This window comes from Hippoglossus hippoglossus, chromosome 19 (assembly GCF_009819705.1).
Source record: "Hippoglossus hippoglossus isolate fHipHip1 chromosome 19, fHipHip1.pri, whole genome shotgun sequence".
Classification (NCBI taxonomy): domain Eukaryota; kingdom Metazoa; phylum Chordata; class Actinopteri; order Pleuronectiformes; family Pleuronectidae; genus Hippoglossus; species Hippoglossus hippoglossus.
The window spans coordinates 19496843-19516665 of record NC_047169.1 but is presented as its reverse complement, the minus strand read 5'-3'; positions in this window follow the sequence as shown (position 1 = coordinate 19516665).

Sequence of the window (19823 nt, the reverse complement as noted above, 5' to 3'; positions counted from 1 at the left end):
TGGTAAACTAGCTTATCTATCTACTGATTCCACAAACATCTGTCTGTCTGTATGTGGAATGCATATCTTATGTCAACTGTTCAATTTATTGGCTTCACACTTGGCATGTGCATTGTTAATGGCCAAGGGAAGTACAATGTCAAGTTAGGTGCGATTTGGACACACAGTTCCCCTTAATATTATTAAAAAAGTGACTAGACAGTAAGTCCGCAGATACGTCCTCAGATAATCTACAGCAGTGGTCGGCAACTGGGTTAAACAGCGGGTCAAAATCACTGTCAGATCATTGTGACAATTTGGGCCCTGATCTCGGTGATGCATTTTACATTTGAAAAAATAACTGTTCAGGGGCACTGTCACCTCTCAGCCAAAAGGTTCTAGGATCAAACCTGGTTCAACTGTGGCCTGTCAGTTTGTATGCATGAGTTTGCATGGTCTCCCCTGTCTTCCTCCCACAGTCCAAAGATATGGAGGTATGGTTGATTGAATGGTAACAAGGATGGTTGGTTTTTCTAAATGTCACCCATGTCCAGGGTGTTCCCCATCTAATGGTTACAACCCTCAAGGGATAAGCAGTATAACTAATGGATGGAGGATTATTAGGCTGAGAGAAATCAAATAGCGCCATTACACAAATAACCAGCATCTACTTCCATCCATTTCATAGATACAGACTTTATACACTGTGGCTTGAAACTGTGCATCATCAGGCTGTCAGAGAATGTTAGACACAGCCCTTTATTTGGACACGCTTGCTCTGCGTCAAGAGTCACTTTAAGCTAAATTGGGGTGCATTATTCAATCCTAGCCACAGGGTATGAATGCCTTGCCCAAACGAAGGAGCCCATCAGGCAGTACCACCCACATGGCTGTATTTATGTCTGAAGTTATTCACACATGAAAAACACAGGTCTATTAGACGGATGACTGTGGGACTTCTTGGATCTCTTCCTCTCGCTGCAGCCATTTCTCATGTGACACAAACCATACACGATCTCAAACTGCACATATCTTTTATCAGCCAGCAGCATGGCAAAGACTCAGCAGAGATATGTAAAAAAAAAAAAACTCTGTGATCAAGTTCACTGGATGACCACACTGCAGGTAATTCCCCCGTGGCATCTCATGAAAGGTGGCGGATTTTGGTTAAAAACTTGGAACGGACTGGAATCACGCTGAGACGATTGCCGGCGCTATCTAGCAGCTGAATAGAAACCCAAGCAGATTAAAAGGTGATTAAACCCCTTTTAATCTCATTAAGTGGCGGAGAAGTAGCTAAATGTGATCACTGCAGTTGAAGCTAATTCATGGAAACTCCCACATTATCCCCACCAGCCTTTGGTGTCATGTCTGTGTAGGAGGCACTTTGGGAAATTTTGTCACTGCAACAACAGGGAGATTTAAAGTGGCACAACTCCAACTGGCAGTCAGAGGCAAACATTTAATGTCTTCTTTGAGAGTGTGATCTATGATGCTTTTTTGCCAGAAGGATAAAAGAGATGCATGTCTGTTCGTTCCAAATGGACAAAGCCATTAACCGCCCGTGGGGAGATGATAAGGGGACAAAAGGTCAAGGTTCAGCAGGGGGATTAGTTCCTACATTTCCCTAAAGGAAACGAAATTCAGTATTTTGTTGAAGTAGAGGCCAATCACAGACCATTAAAAAGCAACAACGGTTTGTATGTACTGTATGTATGAATATAGGTATGATCATCTATGTGGACCGGTGTGTCTACCACTCTGCATAGACAATATCCGTATTGTTTTAAGAATCAAAAGCCAGTAGAATTCTTTCGGGGGGAAAAGTTCTCAACAGCAAATTAAATGTATATATCTTAACTGTTTGATTTCTTCAGCAGAGTCTGTGCAAGAGACTTTAAAACAATGTAAAATATAAAGTAAAAGATAGAGCTGCACAAAAACTGCACCAGATTAACAATAGTCCTCTTTACCTGAGAAAGTGAGTCGGAATATTTTATCTGAGGAAAATAAATTGACATTCTACTCACATGCAGTCCACCACAGCAGTCACACATACTGTTGAATTACCCTTTGCCTACTCTTGTATCCATGTTGAAATGTTTTCCCTCAAAAGGGATAGGTTCACCCAAAAATAAAATTCACTCATTATCTACTCACCACTATGCGGATGGGTGGTTGGGTGAAGTGTTTGTGTCCACAAAATACTTTTGGAGTTTCATGGGTGAACAGCGTTGCAGCCAAATCCAATACAAAAAAACTCCATACTGCTCCTTTGGTGTCATCCAAGCCTCGACATCCAAATTCAACTCAAAACAGAGTCATTTACATCGTGTTTTCAGCCTGTCCTCTGATATCATCCTCCTAGTATCATCCTCCTAGTTCTCAAAAAAACATGGTGAAAAGGACGCCGTTTCGAGTCAAATTTGAATATACAATGATTACATTGGTAAACAAGGTTTAGTAAACTAGCATGCTAACAAATGCTAAAGTGTCCAGGACAATGTATGGCCTGTAATAGTACTGCAGGGTATGTTAATTTATAACCCAATGTGATTACAATGAATCCTTTGTGAAACATGAGTATCTACTAACTATCTCTGCAATCCAGCTGTTAGTTGTTGAGATAATGAAATGTATCCTTGTGGTGGCGCTGAAGGTGAAGTCAGGGATTCACCTGATTAAGCCATTGTCTGAGAACATACATGTATATACAGGAGTTCATGGTGATCTTTTTAATATCTGTTTTTATCTGACATTTAGAAAAAAAAATGAGTTGACCTCAGGGTGGTGCTAGCAAAAAAAGTCACCTTCATCAGTTGTCTGTCCTCTGGGGATCATGAATGGCTGAACACAATTTCAATCCATCTTACAGTTGATATAATTCAGTCTGGAGCCACACGGTGGATGAACTGATCAACACACTCACACACACACACACAAAATGAGGCCAAGACAACGTGCACTCCTTTGTTGCTGGAAGTTTCCATCATTTCTTATCTGCTGGACTCCACTGTGAGCAGCTTGGCCTTAAAAGGCAGCTAAACAGTTTTCACCTGAAGATTAGCTTGGAAATGCTTCCAATTATCTGACAGACAAGCTCTGATTGTAGCACTTAGTGCTAATTCAGAGCAGGTTGGATGCCGGTAAAGGTCGCCCACTGTGGAAAGGAAGTGATGGTGCTTTAGTTCTGTCGATCCCGCCAATTTGGGGAAATGTAGTCAACAACCTCAGTCAACTGTCAGTGCAACAATTGATGACTTTTTGAGAACAAAAGAAAATGAATAAACACGAGTGGCAGTTAAAAACTACACATAAAAACTACATTAACAACCACAGTAAAGCCTTGCATTGCGTGAGCTACTTTCAGACAAACTGGCCTGTGTGTCCTGCACATAAATCGTATCCACTCAGTTAGGCTTTCTCTGTACATCTTGTGATTGTCTGAAAACTCTCATTATGCAAAGTTTGCCCTGAAAGTTGCCAAGAATTGTTTTTGGTACTCTGCCACTTTGAATGAAAAACGCTGCTGCACATCTTTTCTGTACAGGGGCATGTGAATCCCGATGGGAGGAGAATATAAAAAGCTTGACTTCATGGCTGTAAGCACAGTAACGCTGTCAAATCAGCAGCTCGCTGTGGTTTATGCTTATCCCAACCACTATAAAAAGAATTGTATAAGAGTTATTTGGATTTGGGGGGGGGGGCTGAGTCTTGTTTCTCTTTTTAAGAATTTCTCAGTCCATGGCCAGTGTGTCAAGGGTGTCCCAACATACTTTTAGTAAATTTGAATTTCTGGATATAGTTTTATAATTCCTGAAGTGATGAAAACAGATCGAAGCAGATCTTGGAGCATCCTGCACTGTGCGTCAGTTCTGCACATGGTGAGTCACCAAAACATGAAGCCTTCGCAGGTAAAGAAAGAAAAGAAAGAAAAACCCTTTTAAATGTCTTTGTTTAAAGGTGTTGCAGTTCAGCTAACTAGAGAAATATGGTCCATAATGAATTAATTTTTCAAATCACGATTGACTGATGAATATGCACAGAGAAGTGATCATATTGACAATATTTTCCTTGAACATTGAACTCACAGCACGCTATCTGCTAACAACACATTTTACTCCAGTCGTGATGCTGAACAAAGCAGTGCCTGTAAACTAATGGCTTGTAACAAAATGAAGGTCTCTTTGCAGGCTTATAGTCGCGACATAGTCTGACATGGCGAGGCTTGCACTCAAATAACTGTTACAACAACGCGTGGGCGGCACAAACGAGGGAGATGTTCACAGAACTCAGGTTCGCATAATGAAATTCATGAAAATAGATTGCAATGATTAAAATGAGATGTCAGTTTGTCAGAATCTGTAATGAATGGGAGTGCATGGTGGCAGTGATCAATGTGTGGTGCATGTTGTCAGTGTAAACAAGGAGAATCAACATTAAAGAGCAACAGCGTACAGGCTGGGTACAGAGCAAAGAGATCAGGCACAATGGCGCCTGCGTTAACAAGCTTAAAGGACGAGTGTGTAAGATTTAGGTGAAAGGGATCTATTGACAGACATTTTATATAAAATAATCCTAGTGATGTTTTCACTAGTGTGTTTCATCTAAGTTATACAAATTGTTGTTTTATTTACCCTGGAATGGGCCCTTTATAATGAAATACTTTATATTTACATCAGGGGGGTCCTCTCTATGGAGGCCGCCATGTTTCTTGTAGTAGCCCAGACTGGAAAAACATAACCACTATTCTTTGACCCCGATGGAAAATATCACAAGGTCATGGAAAGATGTGAAGGACAAGCCGTGATGAATTAGGAAAGAAGAACCACTGTGCAGACACAATCTGAATCCACTGCACACACACACAAAACGTATGGTACTCTGTGCTGTAGGCTGTGTGCCAATAGTTATAATAAAGTGTCCTGTTCAAAACAGAGTAACACGTCTTGAGAAAAAATGTTTTCAGTTCATACAGAGCGAACATTTAACCATCAGTTACTTACAGAAATAAACAACACAATCGATTTTTATTGAAAATAAATAATAAACCAAACAGGTGTTACGACCCTGAGGTCGTGTGAAAGGTTCTGTAAATCGGTGTATGTGCTGTTATCTCCTGTGCCTGTGGTGTGGACCTCTCTCTCCCTCTCTCTCTCTCTCTGCTGTGATGCTTGTGTGTGTGATGTGTTCCAGGTGTGTCTGGCTCGATGACTGACTGAGTGGATGATTGGCCGTGTGTGTCGGTTTGTTTCCAGGGAGCTGATTGGTTCCAGCCTCCAAGCTCGCGGCTTCCCCCAGCTCCTGCGGTCTCTCCTTTTGCCACTGCCAGCCGGACCTCCAGCCTGAATCGCCTTGTAACGCGTCTCAAGATCTGTTGTCAGGGTACCAAGGTGTTTGGTAGCATTTTTGTTTAAGCCATGTTTTCTCCTGTTTTTGGATGAGGAGTTAGGTTAGTCACATGTCTTTTTTGTTTCTTTAATTTGAGTAGGGAAGATTAGGTTGTTCGCCTTGAGGTTGTATTTGTTTGTTGTTCTGCTGTTAGCCCACCCTGAAGCAAAAATAATTCATATTCCTAAACGGGCTGTAAATCATTTGTTGCTGGGTGTTCTTGGGAGCTGAGAAAAGGGGAGACTCGTGCATTGTGTTGCGACTGAAATGTTGAAATAATATAATAATGTGAGGAATATACATAGAGAGTACCTTTCATATAAGTGGAGTAAAATTGTATATGTGTCCATTCCACAAATGGGGGATTGAAATGACTTTTATATTTGTGTTTTGATTTATTAGTATTTAATTCTGATGATGTTGTGAACTATAGGAGTTGAATCAGGATGTAGTTCACTGGACAGATATGCAGAGAAGAAATCAGGAGCTCAGATGCTCATGTGAGGATTTACATCCATCTCTTACATTTACGCCGGTCTGCTGCATCCACGATGTTGTGTTGCTTTAAATTTTTATAATAAAGAATTGTGGGAAAGCATTTTCTCCTTTCCTTTAATAAAAGATGGCCGGATGTTTCCTATGCTGAATTAGATAACTTGGGAAGTACTGAGTTAAAAAGCAAAATGGACTATTCGAACGCAGCCAAGGGACCTGAAAAACAGAAGCTGGTATGTTCCAGAAGCAAGTCACCTTGATTAGGATGGATTAGTGTTGATAAGGGTTGATTAGGTAGATTTTGTCTGGCTTCAGCATTTGGAAAATGAGTGACCAGGAGTACAACTGTAAGAAATATGTACCTGAAAACAAGTAAGGTCACTGAGGTGGACACTCTTATTCTCTTGCTACACACGCAATTTACACACTACTATTATTTTGAAGGAGCTGCAATACTTGTGCAGCAATATTCTGTCTCAAAGGAAAGAAATAGTGATTGGACTCCGAGCGGTGGAGCTGAGTCAAGGGGGGTTTGACAAGCACACCTGTCTGTAGCTAGTTACAGCCGGTCACTCATCAGATCGAAGTGATCCTCAGACCGTCCAAAACCAGCTGCTCTCCCGTCCACTTGACAAGGTCCAGACTTTGTCAATGGGAAATGGTCTCACCCACAAAAAGGGGCAGAAATGAAGAGATGCATCAGTTGGTGGTCAAGCGAGCTTCCAGATAAAAGCCTTCTTTTGCATATTAGAAACTGAATGTGTGGCAGGGCAGGGAAACTGCACCCCAGGAAATACTGTCACCAACCTTGGATACTGATGTTTAAGGTTTTGATGAAAAGACACAGACACATGTTTTCCAAGTAACTCTGTATTTGTATTTGAAAGTTCAAACAATCCCAACAAGCTGGGACTGGAACCAGATAAAAGGGTAGACAGATTTTGGGGGGATTAATTATTAAAAACCCGTGATACAAATTATAACAAAGTGAACCCTAAAATGTCTAAAAGAGTGGCCCAGCATAAACTTGACTAAGAAAAGGTATACATGCATAAGGTGTGGGAACCTCACAAGGTGCAGCCAGCAAGGTGCAGTTCTCAGCAACAATAAAAGTACCAATTCAAAATTAACAAAAACAAATAAACAGATACCTTATGCAAAAAGAACCACACATAAAGACAAAGGGAACAGAAGCAAAAATGTAATGAATTAAATTTAATTGAACTCAGTTTTATTTGTAAAGCACACAATCACAATATCCCGAGGCACTTTAACGTCAATATTATAGAGAAACAGTTCCCACAACAAGCAAAAATGTGTTAATGATAGCAGCACCAGTTCATTATAATGATCATAATTACAAACAGAGAGAGAGAGAGAGAGCACAAACTGTGGGAGAGAAAAAACACAAAGTTGAACTGATGGAAAAAACAATATGGAAAAAACAATAACAAAACTAAAAGGGCAAAACAGTATGCTAACAATACAGGCAAAATGATATCAACATAGGGCTAAACAGCAGCTGATAATCCACAACGATTGCCCCCCCACTCACTGTTACATCAATGAAAAACATGAATCAGAAAGGTAGGCGGGCCAACAGCAAGACTCAAAGCTCAGCGTTGAGCATTAACGCGTTCAATGAACTCCAGCAAGAATGAAAGCAGCTCACGTTTTTCTTTAATCATCATCGTATAGGCCGGCATGTGAAATACCAGGAAGGAGTGAAAATGTGTGTGTGTGCTCCACACAGTGAGAAAAGATTCATGATCCGACACCATCGATTAATAACTAAATACATGATTGTACGTTTTTTAACTTATTTTATTTTGAAGTGGAACAACAGTCAAGGCTGGGGTGGAGGTCGATTAAATTAGTTTTTTAAAAGACAGGACCTGGACCTCCAACAAACAGGGAACATCAAGTCTTTTATAGGACAAATTACTGCTCTGAGATCAGATGTAAAGAAAGATAATGCTTCCACTTCAACATAGTTTAATTAATGTCTAGCTTTAGCCTTAACGGGTCAAGCACTGCCAGCTTCGCTCTCCCTGACAACACGCCAAAGCACAGTGTACTAGGAGCGATTGTTCTGGTTTTTCAGTTGTTCTTTTAAAGTTGTAGCTCCTTCTTCTTCTCTACTGAAGACTCGATACCAGCCTCATCTGGCACAATAAGCTGAGCTGATTAAATTGAACTCGCAGACGGGAGCTTCTGTGTGAGCCAACGACTGATTAGCCTGTTCTCTTTCCTCATGTGCAGGCTTTTATTTGATCTGCTGTCTGATCTAACAATTTGCATGCGTGTTTGAGCTGTGCAGACAACGGCAGCGAAAGTAGGCCTTTAAAAGACTGAGACCACTTTTGCACCCCACCATGCTGTATATGTACCAAAGCCACTCAAATCCCAGAGGTACAGTGGTTGCCATTATTTCCCCACATCTACTTGCAGCACTTTTTGCTCTGTGCTCATTAAAGCTGTTGCGCTACTTTGTGTTTGTGCGACCGCGAGCCACTGCATGCTTGCTCTTTGGCATATGTGTATATGTGACACTCGGATCGGCCTGTGCATGTGCATGTGTTGTTGGATTCTAGGATTTTCTTTGTGAGACATTATTTTGAAAACCCAATGCAGTCCCTTGCCTCATTTTCCATGGATGATTTTTTTTGTTGTTGTCCTGTTTCCAGGGTTCCACAGCTGGATGACCATAAGGGTGATTTTAAAAAAAGTTAATGCACTGCATTATCAAAAACGTCAGTTGCTCCAGGCTGCAGACAGGTAGTGCCTCTTGGTAAGTGTTCATTTAAAACACTTTTATTGTGAAAGGGATTAAAGAGGCGATTTAGAAAGAGTTTTCCACCAAAGTTTATTCAAACTCTTTATGTCTCAGTGGAAAGCAAAAAGGGGGACAACAAGCCTGCAGTACCTGTGAGGTGAGGTGAGGAGGCTAGTTGGAGAATCTTGAAATGTCTGAGCTTTTATTCACCCACCATTGATTTCCTGGAGGAATTAACAAAAAGGGGGACGTTCCCATTCTGTTATGCAACATGATCATTAACACAGGGATCGACGATTGGCCTGCATGACAGTATAATTGGTACATGTTAATCCTGTTAGTTGCCCCACCCACCCTGGCTCTGTGGCCTTTGCTACAACACGTTGATCCTCTTTCATTAGCACCATGGAGAATGATGATTATATACATGATTATTAGGTTTTCGGACATTATAGAGACAAAGGACACTCAGAGCTGGAGTTAAGGGGGGGAAATGGTCCCAAATTGCAACCTGAAAAATGATGTGCATTTAGTTTTAGTGTTGTCATTTTAAACCAAACACATTTCTTTGATATCAGAAAACTGAATAACACAGCACTTTCCCCACAGCTGTATTCTGGTGTCTGCTTACGCCGCTCTCCCAGGAGCCCTGCAGATCTCTCTTTGTGCTCTCCTAATGGCCATGATAGCATCACTTTAGCTGCTTTCAGACATGCACTGAACTCCTTCGTATTTTCTCCGGAGCTGCATGTGTTGCAACTGTCCGAGTTAGACAGCCGATGTGTGAACACAGCAGGGGATCCCGCGCTGGATTCACGGCAAGTAAGTGGGGGGGGGTTGATGACGCTTCAAACCTGCGACAGAGGTAAAAATGAAAAAAAATATCTAGCACTGAAAAAGATGTGACAAACATGAAGAAGACACAAGGATGTCAAGAGTTTGTGGCGATAAGAGCTGACGACGGCGTCTGTGTGTCGTTAAGAAAATCTCGTCACTTCCTGTCTCTGTCTGCTGCACCTGGCCGCTCCACCACTCACCTGAAAAATGCGGAGGATTTGTTGCAGTTGTGAACGCCTCCTTCTGTGTTGTGTACATGTGTGAAAGGCAGACTGCGGGTAGACTCTGCAGCCGATTCTCTGGATTTTCCCCGCAGGTCATGTCTGAAAGACGGCTTTACTGACAAAACGCTGCGTCTTAGCGCTCCAGCAAGAAGCCTCAGAGATAAAAACCAAAAGCTAAACCGGCTGAATAGCTGACCTGTCTTGTAGCTTCAGAAATTCTCAGCCGTCGGGAAAACAATTCTGTGCCGTGTTACACTGACAAAGCCTTGAAGGTAATACCTACTGCCGTAACCAGAAGGGAAGCTCGAGCGAGATCCGACTGAACCAATCCAAAATTTTGCACAAACTTTTTTTTAGCTTCTGTTTTTTGGGGAATTTCAAATGCAGTTACACATCTCATATGTATATATACACAGAAAGACCCCTTGCTGAACAGGGAATCGAACCGAGAGCCGTCTTGCTCTGATGTGACAGTGCTAGGTGTTTTTTTCCAATTCAACAAAATGAACAAGTGTTCACACACATCATGTTATATTGATTATTTGACAACCCCGTCATGACTGCTTTTACTCCAAACACTGCAAAAATTGAGTCTGGTTTGAGCTGTGTCTATAGGGACCTCACATAGAGTTTGGAATATTCAATATAAATAACTAACAATGTGTGGACAGTTCCAAAGGCCTGTGTCTGTCTCATTGTGACTACTGTACCTGCCTACCAACAGAGACACAGTTCTATTATGTAAGATATTATATGCAATAGTGTTTCCTCTTTGTCACATTGTCCTTATCAACAATTGCTGATAGGTCTGATTGCCTCCTGTGGATGGGGTGGGTGGGAGTCAGGGTCATTTCCTCTCTCATCACTGATGTTAAATGTCAGTAAAGCTGATCTCAGGGAACAGCTGCTGTCATTTACCTGTAATTTGGCTCATTTTATTTAGCGATTACAGAATAAGGTTTTCCACAGCAACAGCTTGGTTCCCTCGAACAGAGATTTCTCCTCCTTGGCTCTTGTGGGTAGTTTCTGTCGCTTCCTCTCCCCTTTAATTACACGCACAAGAAACTAGTTCAGCTGCAGCCCTGTGTATGTTCAGACAAAGACAGTGACAAATTAAAGCAAGTAAATTCTAGCCTTCGACTGGAGATAGGGGCTCGGCAGAAATAGACCTGGCACTTAAAGATAGCAGTGAAAAGAGGGACGTCATGTGAGTCGCATGGAGCTGGTGGTCTCACACACACACAAGGACACACACACATACACACACCGACTCAGATGAAGCAGCAACAGGCATATGGAAAAGGGAGATACAGGGTGTTTTCAGGTTGCACCGTATACTTGTCAGAATTGACAGATGGAAAAGAGGCTTGCTTTAAACTGAGAGGCAGTCAGTCACTTTTACCAATTTAAAAGTGTTTGAAGGAAAAACAACTGGCATGTATCTTCAATCATTGATACACGATCACTTTGCCATGCAGTCAGCACAAGCCATAACCAGACTGAATCCACAACTGCATTGAGCTGCAATGGGTTTTACAAAACTAGCATCGCAGTGATATCTTTATGTCTAAAATATCTTATTTTACATGTTAACATGCTAACAAAGCCATGTTAGCAGTGAGGCCATAGTGCCGTGGAATGCTCACTGCTGTTAGTTTAGCAAGTGTTTGATCATAAACTTGGTGTAATTGGGATCAGCCAAACCTTTGCAACTGTCATTTCTCTTAAAAACCACAAATGTTGACTTCATGGTGGATAGGATACAAACTCCACTGAATACATGATAAATGAAAGGCCAGAGTATCACCAAAGTCATTAGGATGTATTCTCCACGCAGCCACGGTACACCCACACATAAGACCTTCCCTCTGTGTTGGTATTTTGATTGGTTCATGAAGTGCAATGACCTCACACGCCTCTTACAGGGTTCCAACCAACTGTGACCTGAGCCAAAGTCGGATTTGCGAAAACACACCGTCTCAGGTTCAGAACCCTGTGTCTCGCTCCCGCTCTCCTTCTCAGCAGATATTAAGGCCCCACACTGTCACAGATGTTTTCACTTATTTTGCTTGATGGGACGCTTCTTCAGGTTAAAATCAGGTGAAGCTATGCTGGGATAGTAGTGTACAGTGTACATTTTGGGTCTTTTCATACATGTTTGGATGGTAAAAAAGTAGTTTTTTTACAGTTTTTACCGGCTCATTCAGTAACTTACTGCTCCTCTCTGTGTCTCTATCGTTGGCTCTGTGCACTGCCACCATCTCCTCTGACTCTCCAACCCAGAGGGGCCAGCAAGGCCTTTTCTGCCGGCCTAAAGATTTAAAGTCTTTATATATCCCAGCGCCACAAGGGGTCAGAGATCCATGTGACTATTGCTTAGTTTCAGAACCATGGACAGCACTGTTGGTTGTGTGTAAGTACAGCGCTGTCCATGGTACAGAAATGAAGCGGAGGAGATCGACGGCCTGTTTCTAGCTATTTATTATTATTATTATTATTATTGCTTGCTTTAGATCGTTGCTGTGAATGATTTTCAGAATCAGTGCCTCAGTGCTGGGCTGGAATTTGGAGGAAAGCATGTTGAATCCTGATTGCGTTATTTGTGTTTAACTGAATGTGACTGGTTGTTGTGACTTTTTTCTTGCTTCTTTGGTAACGACACTGATTTTGGCTGTGAGATGTTTATTTGTGATGCACCATCTCATCGTGTTAAAAGGATAGCATTGAAGCATTGAAGGCCTAGGTGTGAAATTCACGGGCCGCCACTGCTGCACACATTGCCTAAGTTTACAAATGATGACACTGTGTGAGAGAGTGCATGTGTCGGTGTGTGCGTGTGCTTGTGTCAGCGCAAGGGAAAGAAAGGAAGAGTGTGAGTGTTAAGAAAAGCATTGATCATAACGTGGTGATCACTGTTGATATTGTGGTGTCAATTCATTAGCATTCAAACTGTAGCGGGTCAGAGACGTCAGCTGAGTCGGTTAGAGAGAGAAAGGAAAGTGAGCAGTGGAGTCAGCGTGTGTTTGTGTGTGTGTGTGGTGATATTGCGCATACCTTTCCCCCTGGGACTATCATACAGAAGCTATGCAATACATTTTCAGTAATCCACTGCTTACAGTGATCGTTTAGGTCCAGGGCAAACCTGATCACCAGAAGCGGTTTCCACTGTATGTTGCTGCTGTGTATTTGTTTTCAACCAAAATGTACGATTTTGCAGAATGGTATTCACATGGAATGACGACAGCACTCACACACTTTATATAGTTAGAGACTCATGGCACCTGGTTAAGTTTGGGAAATATCATGGTCGGGTTCAATAAGTTCCCAGCCTCTTCAGACACAATGTTTATTTATTGAGCATGGTCGGATTTTAAGTTGCTGCATGTCTTGAACTGTTTTCTTCATGATTTGCATTGTTCTTTTCATTTCCTCCCTGTGAGTGTCTTTTATACTTTTTATCCTTTTATCCTCGGCTGTGCGAGGTGAGGGATTTATGATCCGGGCTGTTATATCTGCAGAGTACTGGTGGTGGAGTTTCTCAATTTTCTCAATATTTAGATTTAGTGGGTTCTAAGCATCGCCCAAGTTTTATACATTTTTAACATAAAAATATTTTCCGTTGACCCACCCTGGACAGAGCTGTCCAACACAACAGTGCTGTCCAGACTGAGATGTTGATGAGTCCTACCTGAGGTCTAATTTCAAATAAAAAACGATTTGATAAGATTTACATAAACTAGATTGTAAGACTCAGGTTTACAAAGTAAATTTACAATACACAGATACTTAAATTCAATGGCCTAACCCAATCATCTTTAGCAAAGCATATGGTCATGATGATGATGATCACAGCTATTTTTGGGCAAAGCAACTTATTCAAACAAATCCTCAACTTTGGTGGAATCATGCATGGCTCTTAAACACAGGAACCCCTCCCTTGTATCAAACCCTACAGAGACCCCACACAGTAAACAGATAGCTGGCTGGTGTTCATTATTTCTGCTCTTTCATCCTAACTGGAACAACAATGCTCCTTCACAGATTCTCTTCCTGAATGAGGTTTCAGCTTCTCAGCCATCAGCTCTCTCACCACAAAGCCTACCTCGTCTCTGAGTGTGGTCTTGTGAAAGCAGCTTGCTGCTGCTGCTCTGCTATAGTGCGTTAACTTGATCCAAGTGCATTTGTCCTTGTAACTCTATAAGCTGCTTGTTTCCAGCTGTAATGATTGGTCTTTTTGATCACTGCGAGCGTATATCCACAAACAAGACGCACAGGCTTCTCTTCATCATTTGTTTGTTTCCTTCACCCTGATTGCCCAAACAGTCCAAATGTCCAATACTTTATTTACTTTTGTTGCTTAAGCAAATCACTGCTGTCATGAGAATTCTCTTGTATGTCCAAGTTCTTTTTCTTGGGTTATGAAATGTCTCACAATTTAAATGACCCCGATTCAAGAGGTTCTCCAACCCTGGTCTAGGATCTGAACACCAATGATTGAGTTTCCTACAAAATACATTTGCAGTTTTACTTTAGTTGTAAGGGCATTAACTATCAGTTCTAGAAGGCAGGGTTGTTAAAGCAGACAGATTCAGGTAAACAACAACAGGAAGTGAAAACAGACAGAAGGAAGGTACCAGGTTTGAATCTTCTGCATGACCCAGATTACTTCTCCTCAGGGGAGAAGCTGGTTCACTTTCTTTAGTCCTTTACCTTAACTGTCCTTTATGGTAGAGATCTGCTTTTAATGAGACTAAGAAGAGCCACCGTCTTTGGTTTTATTATAACTATCTACTAAAAACTGGCCCTAGTTCCAGGACTATTAACATTTACAACATTGTTATGACTGCTGTCGTCTGTGAACTTGTCTGTGGATTTGTTTTCTTAAATTGTTTTTCCTCGCCCGGCTTGAAATCTTTGATTTAGTATTTTTTCAACATTAGGACTGGACTGCCAGTTTATTAATATACACGTTTTCTTCAGTTTTTTGGGAAGTTGGGAAGTTTAGTTATTGTAATTTGATTCATTGATTTATGGATAGATTAATGCAATGTTCGATTTCAAGATAGCAATATTTCTTTGGTGTTTTGGCATTTAGTCCACTCTGAAGCAAATTTTCCATTTGTGTTTTCAGGAATTGTAATAATAAATCCTTTTTAGTTCAATAAGAGAAATGGTTCGGTTGCTATTTGGGCATCGAGGAAGATGTGCAAATCATGTTGGCCACCCCTAGATGTGACATAACAGCATACTTTTTTTCCCACAGACTGTGTACAAAAATATACAAATTACACAACACTGGCAGTACTGTGAAGCAAGTACAACATACCCATATTTTCCTTATCTGGCTTCAATGAGCTTAAATTTGGCCGTTCTGGATAACCTTTAATGCAAAGCTGCTTATCAACTGCCTCAGCTCACGCTTGGTTTTCCTTTCCAGCTACAAGCGTGTTTATGTGAATATAAATTATTATTGTGAATAAATGATACAGATTTGAAAAAGTATTTTGACAGTTTCTGCTGCCATAGCAGAGAGGAGAGAAGAGAAGTAGCTCAGTCTGACTGAAATGTTCATTTAATATAATGAAAGAATATTGAACAGTGTGTGCATCATTTTTCTAATAAAAGACACCAGAGGCTTCTGTTTCTCCTCATCTTGTTATGAGATGCACTGATAGAATATGAGTCAAAGCCTCAACACTGAAAGGAATTATGTCACAATCAAAGACACTGTTCGATTAAAATGAAAATGTAATAGTTGTGATATATTTATTTAGTATGATACACTGTTTGTAGAAGCGCTGTTATAAAACAGTGAGGACACATGGAAAGTCTCAAACAGCAAAACCATATATATACATTATATACACACACTAGAGGGATGGTTCTGGTTTTCCATTGATCTGATTGGCCAGTACTAGATATGCTCCTCGGAAGGTTAACCTGCACCAAAGCAGGTTAGCTGTGCATCATAAGTTGCCATGGTGATGTATCCCATAAGAGATGAAAGATCGTCAAAACCCTGAAAACACGGGATTAAACCTGAAGTTAACTCATTAAGAGTTGACCTATACTTCCCAAGTGCCATGTCCACTAAGAGTTGCAAACTCCTGGGTGGAAGTAGTGTTCCCCAGTGGACTGGCAGATGTGGACACTAATTCACCTTAAACAGGTCTTTGGTGTAGGACTATTGCAGAGAGCTGCAATCGTCAATATTCAACAAAAAAACATGCAAGCAGTCACTCACCCACTTTGAGTTCTTCTCATCTGCCTTCCCCACAACCCTGTGTGCTCTTATTGGATATTCCAGCTCCGTCTCACACAGAAACATGTCAGAAAAGTCAAGACACATCTTTTAAAACCTCTATGATGACAAAGGTGTTCATGCAACAAACAGATTTTCCCCTCTTGAATATCCCACTCGAGGCTTAAAAGGATAGTTCACCCCAAAATAAAAAAATAAACACTCATTATCTACTTATTTTTTATGGTCGAAGAATCAGTCACCATTCGCCTAAATTGTATTGGGTGTGGCTGCAACACTGTTTACCCCTTGAAACTGTAGATAATGGTGAGTAAATAATGATTGAATTTGTATTTTTGTGTGAACTATCCCTTTAAGCACCATTTATAATGCATGATTATAGATCTAGACTTGTCCAAATAATCAGGAGACGGAGACTTGTGATTCTGTACAGATACATGCGTACTTGTCAGGGAATTTGTTACTTATACAAACTATAATATCTTTCAAATTGCGTGGTGATGGTTGACCTGCGAGGTCTGAGGCCTCTGCACTCATCCTTTGGATTAGATGTTTTATATGTTGGGAGTTCTCACCCTGTCTCTTGAGCTGTGATAAGGTGAGCCCTGAGAGTCTGTATCTCATGAGGATGATGGACATCTTGACATGACTATTTGGTATTGTACTGAAATGCTTCTATTGTACTTCGAGCTCTTTGGTTGGACAGTCAGCATGTACAGCACCTTAGACCAAGAACACTCTCTGTTCACAGAGCCATGTTGTAATGAACTCACATATTCAAGTACGGACAACTGAGGCTCATTAGGTTAATTCTATTCGCCACTGTGATCACTGATTTGAAATCCAGCCGTCTTCATCAGACATCCGTGCAGATTAGTTTTCTTCATCAAGAGTGAATGGAAGATGGCAGCAAAAGAAGCATCAGTGACTCTGATACTGATAAGGGCCATTGAGGAGTTGTCACTCTGCCTTCTCGATACAGGGTGGGTGCTGTTTTTCTGGGATTTTTTTCTGGCACCACATGTGCAACAGTCTCTTTCAAGATGATGCCAGCAGTGACTGCATGCAGCTCTTGATCCAGCTCCAATATCCATCAGGCATCAGGTTAACTCAGTCCAGAATAATCCACTTCACAAGATGGAGATTGTTCTGGAAGGAAGCCAGTCGACTTGCAGCTTGTATATCCCACTGAATTTCCCTGACAACCACAGGATTGAGGACACAGCAGCATTGTAACTAGCAACACATGCAACATGTCTGTGAATGTGGCCTCATCTCAGCCTCTGGCTTAACTCACCAACAACTCAAGTTCGATTGTTTCCCTCCTGTCTTGGCTCCTTTATCACGCCTCTTAACATTTGATGAAGCTGATTCCCAAGGACCTGAAATTCACGAGAATTTGAGCTAAACCTGAAACGGATGCGTGTTTACATCCGTTCACAGCACATGACCCATATTCACAGATTGTGCACAATCCCACCGCCTGTAAAATTTGTTCTGCTCAGTGTTGTAGTTTTGCTTATGTCACCGATATTTTGTCCTAAACTTTTTATCTTACAAGGACAAGAGGATAAAGTTCACCGTCCCACTTCCTGGATGACCAGTCCGTAATGCAGGACTTTACCCAATCTACTGGTTTCTCACCTACATTTAGGCATCAGCATTAAACAAAAGAGACATACAGTATATCTCCCTCTGGCAGTTCTTTCATATAAACTTCATTATATTTGATGTGAAAATAAATTAAAATTACGCATCATCATCTTTTAAACATGATCCCAACTCATCCCAGCTTTCAGACTCCCCACTGAGTAGACGTAGCAGTGTGGACATGGGCTTCAGTCCCAGTCCATTTCTTGTGCCAATGATGTTTCAAGACCGTGTGTAAAAGCTCCAAACGAGTAAGTCACCACAATGCCATAGTGTTGTTATTGTCTTCTATATGCATGTAGTTGGCGCAGAAATGTTCCAGCAGTCTTGGCTGACCACGGGACGAGCTGACCAAGCAGATGTTTTGGCCATCTCTCACTCAATGTCTTCTCTCCATGTCTAGACGTCTTACAGACATAAAACAAAACCCCCATCAAAAGAAAACAAGATACTTTCTATATCACGCTACAATAAGCCCAGTTTATCTTCCAGACTCCTTTTCTACCAAATCGTCCTAAAAGACTGCAGCTTTAAATTTCCACTTTTTTGGGGTGACACAATAGATGTTGAAATTTTTTGGGCAGTGTTATGTCATAACGCCAAGCAAAACCGAATCTCTAGTGGTTTCAGTCCTACTATGTAAGCCGTCTTTCTCTAGCCGTGCACAATTAGGGCTCATTTTGACAGTTCTGCAGCTCGAAAAGAGTGAAATAACATGGAGACAGCCGCCTCTGATGTGCTAATGGATTCACATGGCACGGGGCCCAGCATTTGATTTCTCCGAGTCGCTGAGTAGCAACGCAGGGATGGATAAGAAAGGCTGGAGCAAATTAAAAGATCATCAATCCGTGGCCTGTTAGAGATGTGAAGTAAATGGAGTGAGCGTGTCATCTCTTTTTTCGAACAAAGAAAGGTTTGTTAAATGGAGCTGAGCTGCCCTCACGGGACGAAAAATGAGCGTTGTGTAGCCGATAGAGTTCCTAAAAATCAGACACACACACACTTTGCTGTTGCTTTCTAATTGTTTAATGGAAACTCGACCTCCCCTGTACACTGTACACTTCTTGCAGTATTAGATGTCTGGTGAGCACCATTATCTCTGCATCGACTGGTTGTATTGAATTCTCATTACCAGGCAAGCAGCACAGGTAGAGTACAGTATGATTCTTGCGTTTGGAGGAAAACAGCAGGCTAGGAGCATTTAGCAGGTGAGTTACTGCTGTTATTTAAGGATCGCCGCGGTTAATTCGCCCAAGGCAACGTGGACAAACATCACGGTGAAGGTTTGTTTTCAACAATCATGAGTCTTAACTTATAGTTGTGTATCAATATCTAATATATTGCACAAAATACAAGCTGACAATCAAACGTGTATCAACAACGCTTTTATTGAGTACATTTCATTTAGTGAAGGGCAGTTTTCATCGAGCCGTTGCAGGGGGATGCTCGTGCCAGCGGCTAAAAAGGAGTGAAGGAGCTGAAAATCTATTAGTGAATTGTAGTTGTTGTTGTTACACAAAGTTCTGCCAGAAGTTGAACAGGGGAGGAATACAATTTATAGTGAAATCAAGTCAAGCTCACAATCACATGCATTGACTTGCATTGTCCTCCAAGTTCACTCAAACTCTGGCGAAACTGACATGCTTTTTAAAACATCTGTCCCTTATTATAATATAGTCTAATGACAAGTTCAATATGTACTGATTATTTGACCATTCTACCACTTACACAATTGGACATTTTCTACCAAAGATGTTTATACTGTGTTCACACGAGACAAATAGACACAACTAAGGGCAGCACAAGTCAGCATGAATATAATGTATATATATATATATATATATAGTTTATTCTCCCACAATGCAATGTGCTAAGGCCATAGGGGAGCTACCAGCAAAATCCTGGATCATGGTGAAACTGCTCTGAAGTGTAAGAGAACAAAAAATTAAACGTGAAACGTTTTTCTTTAGGTTTAATTGGCAGAGTCATTAAATAGGAAGCCGTCATTTCCCCAATGCAACACTTTCCTTAACAGGGAATTAACCAGGGTACAGTATGCATACAGCATCAGTCTGTCAGACCAAATTAAATCTTTAAACAAGACATGTAATATACATCTCCTATAGATGGTAGAAAGCAAAGAGGTGGATCCTATACATATCTCCAAGCTTAAACAGCAAAAAATATGCAAAATATCTTTTCTTCATCA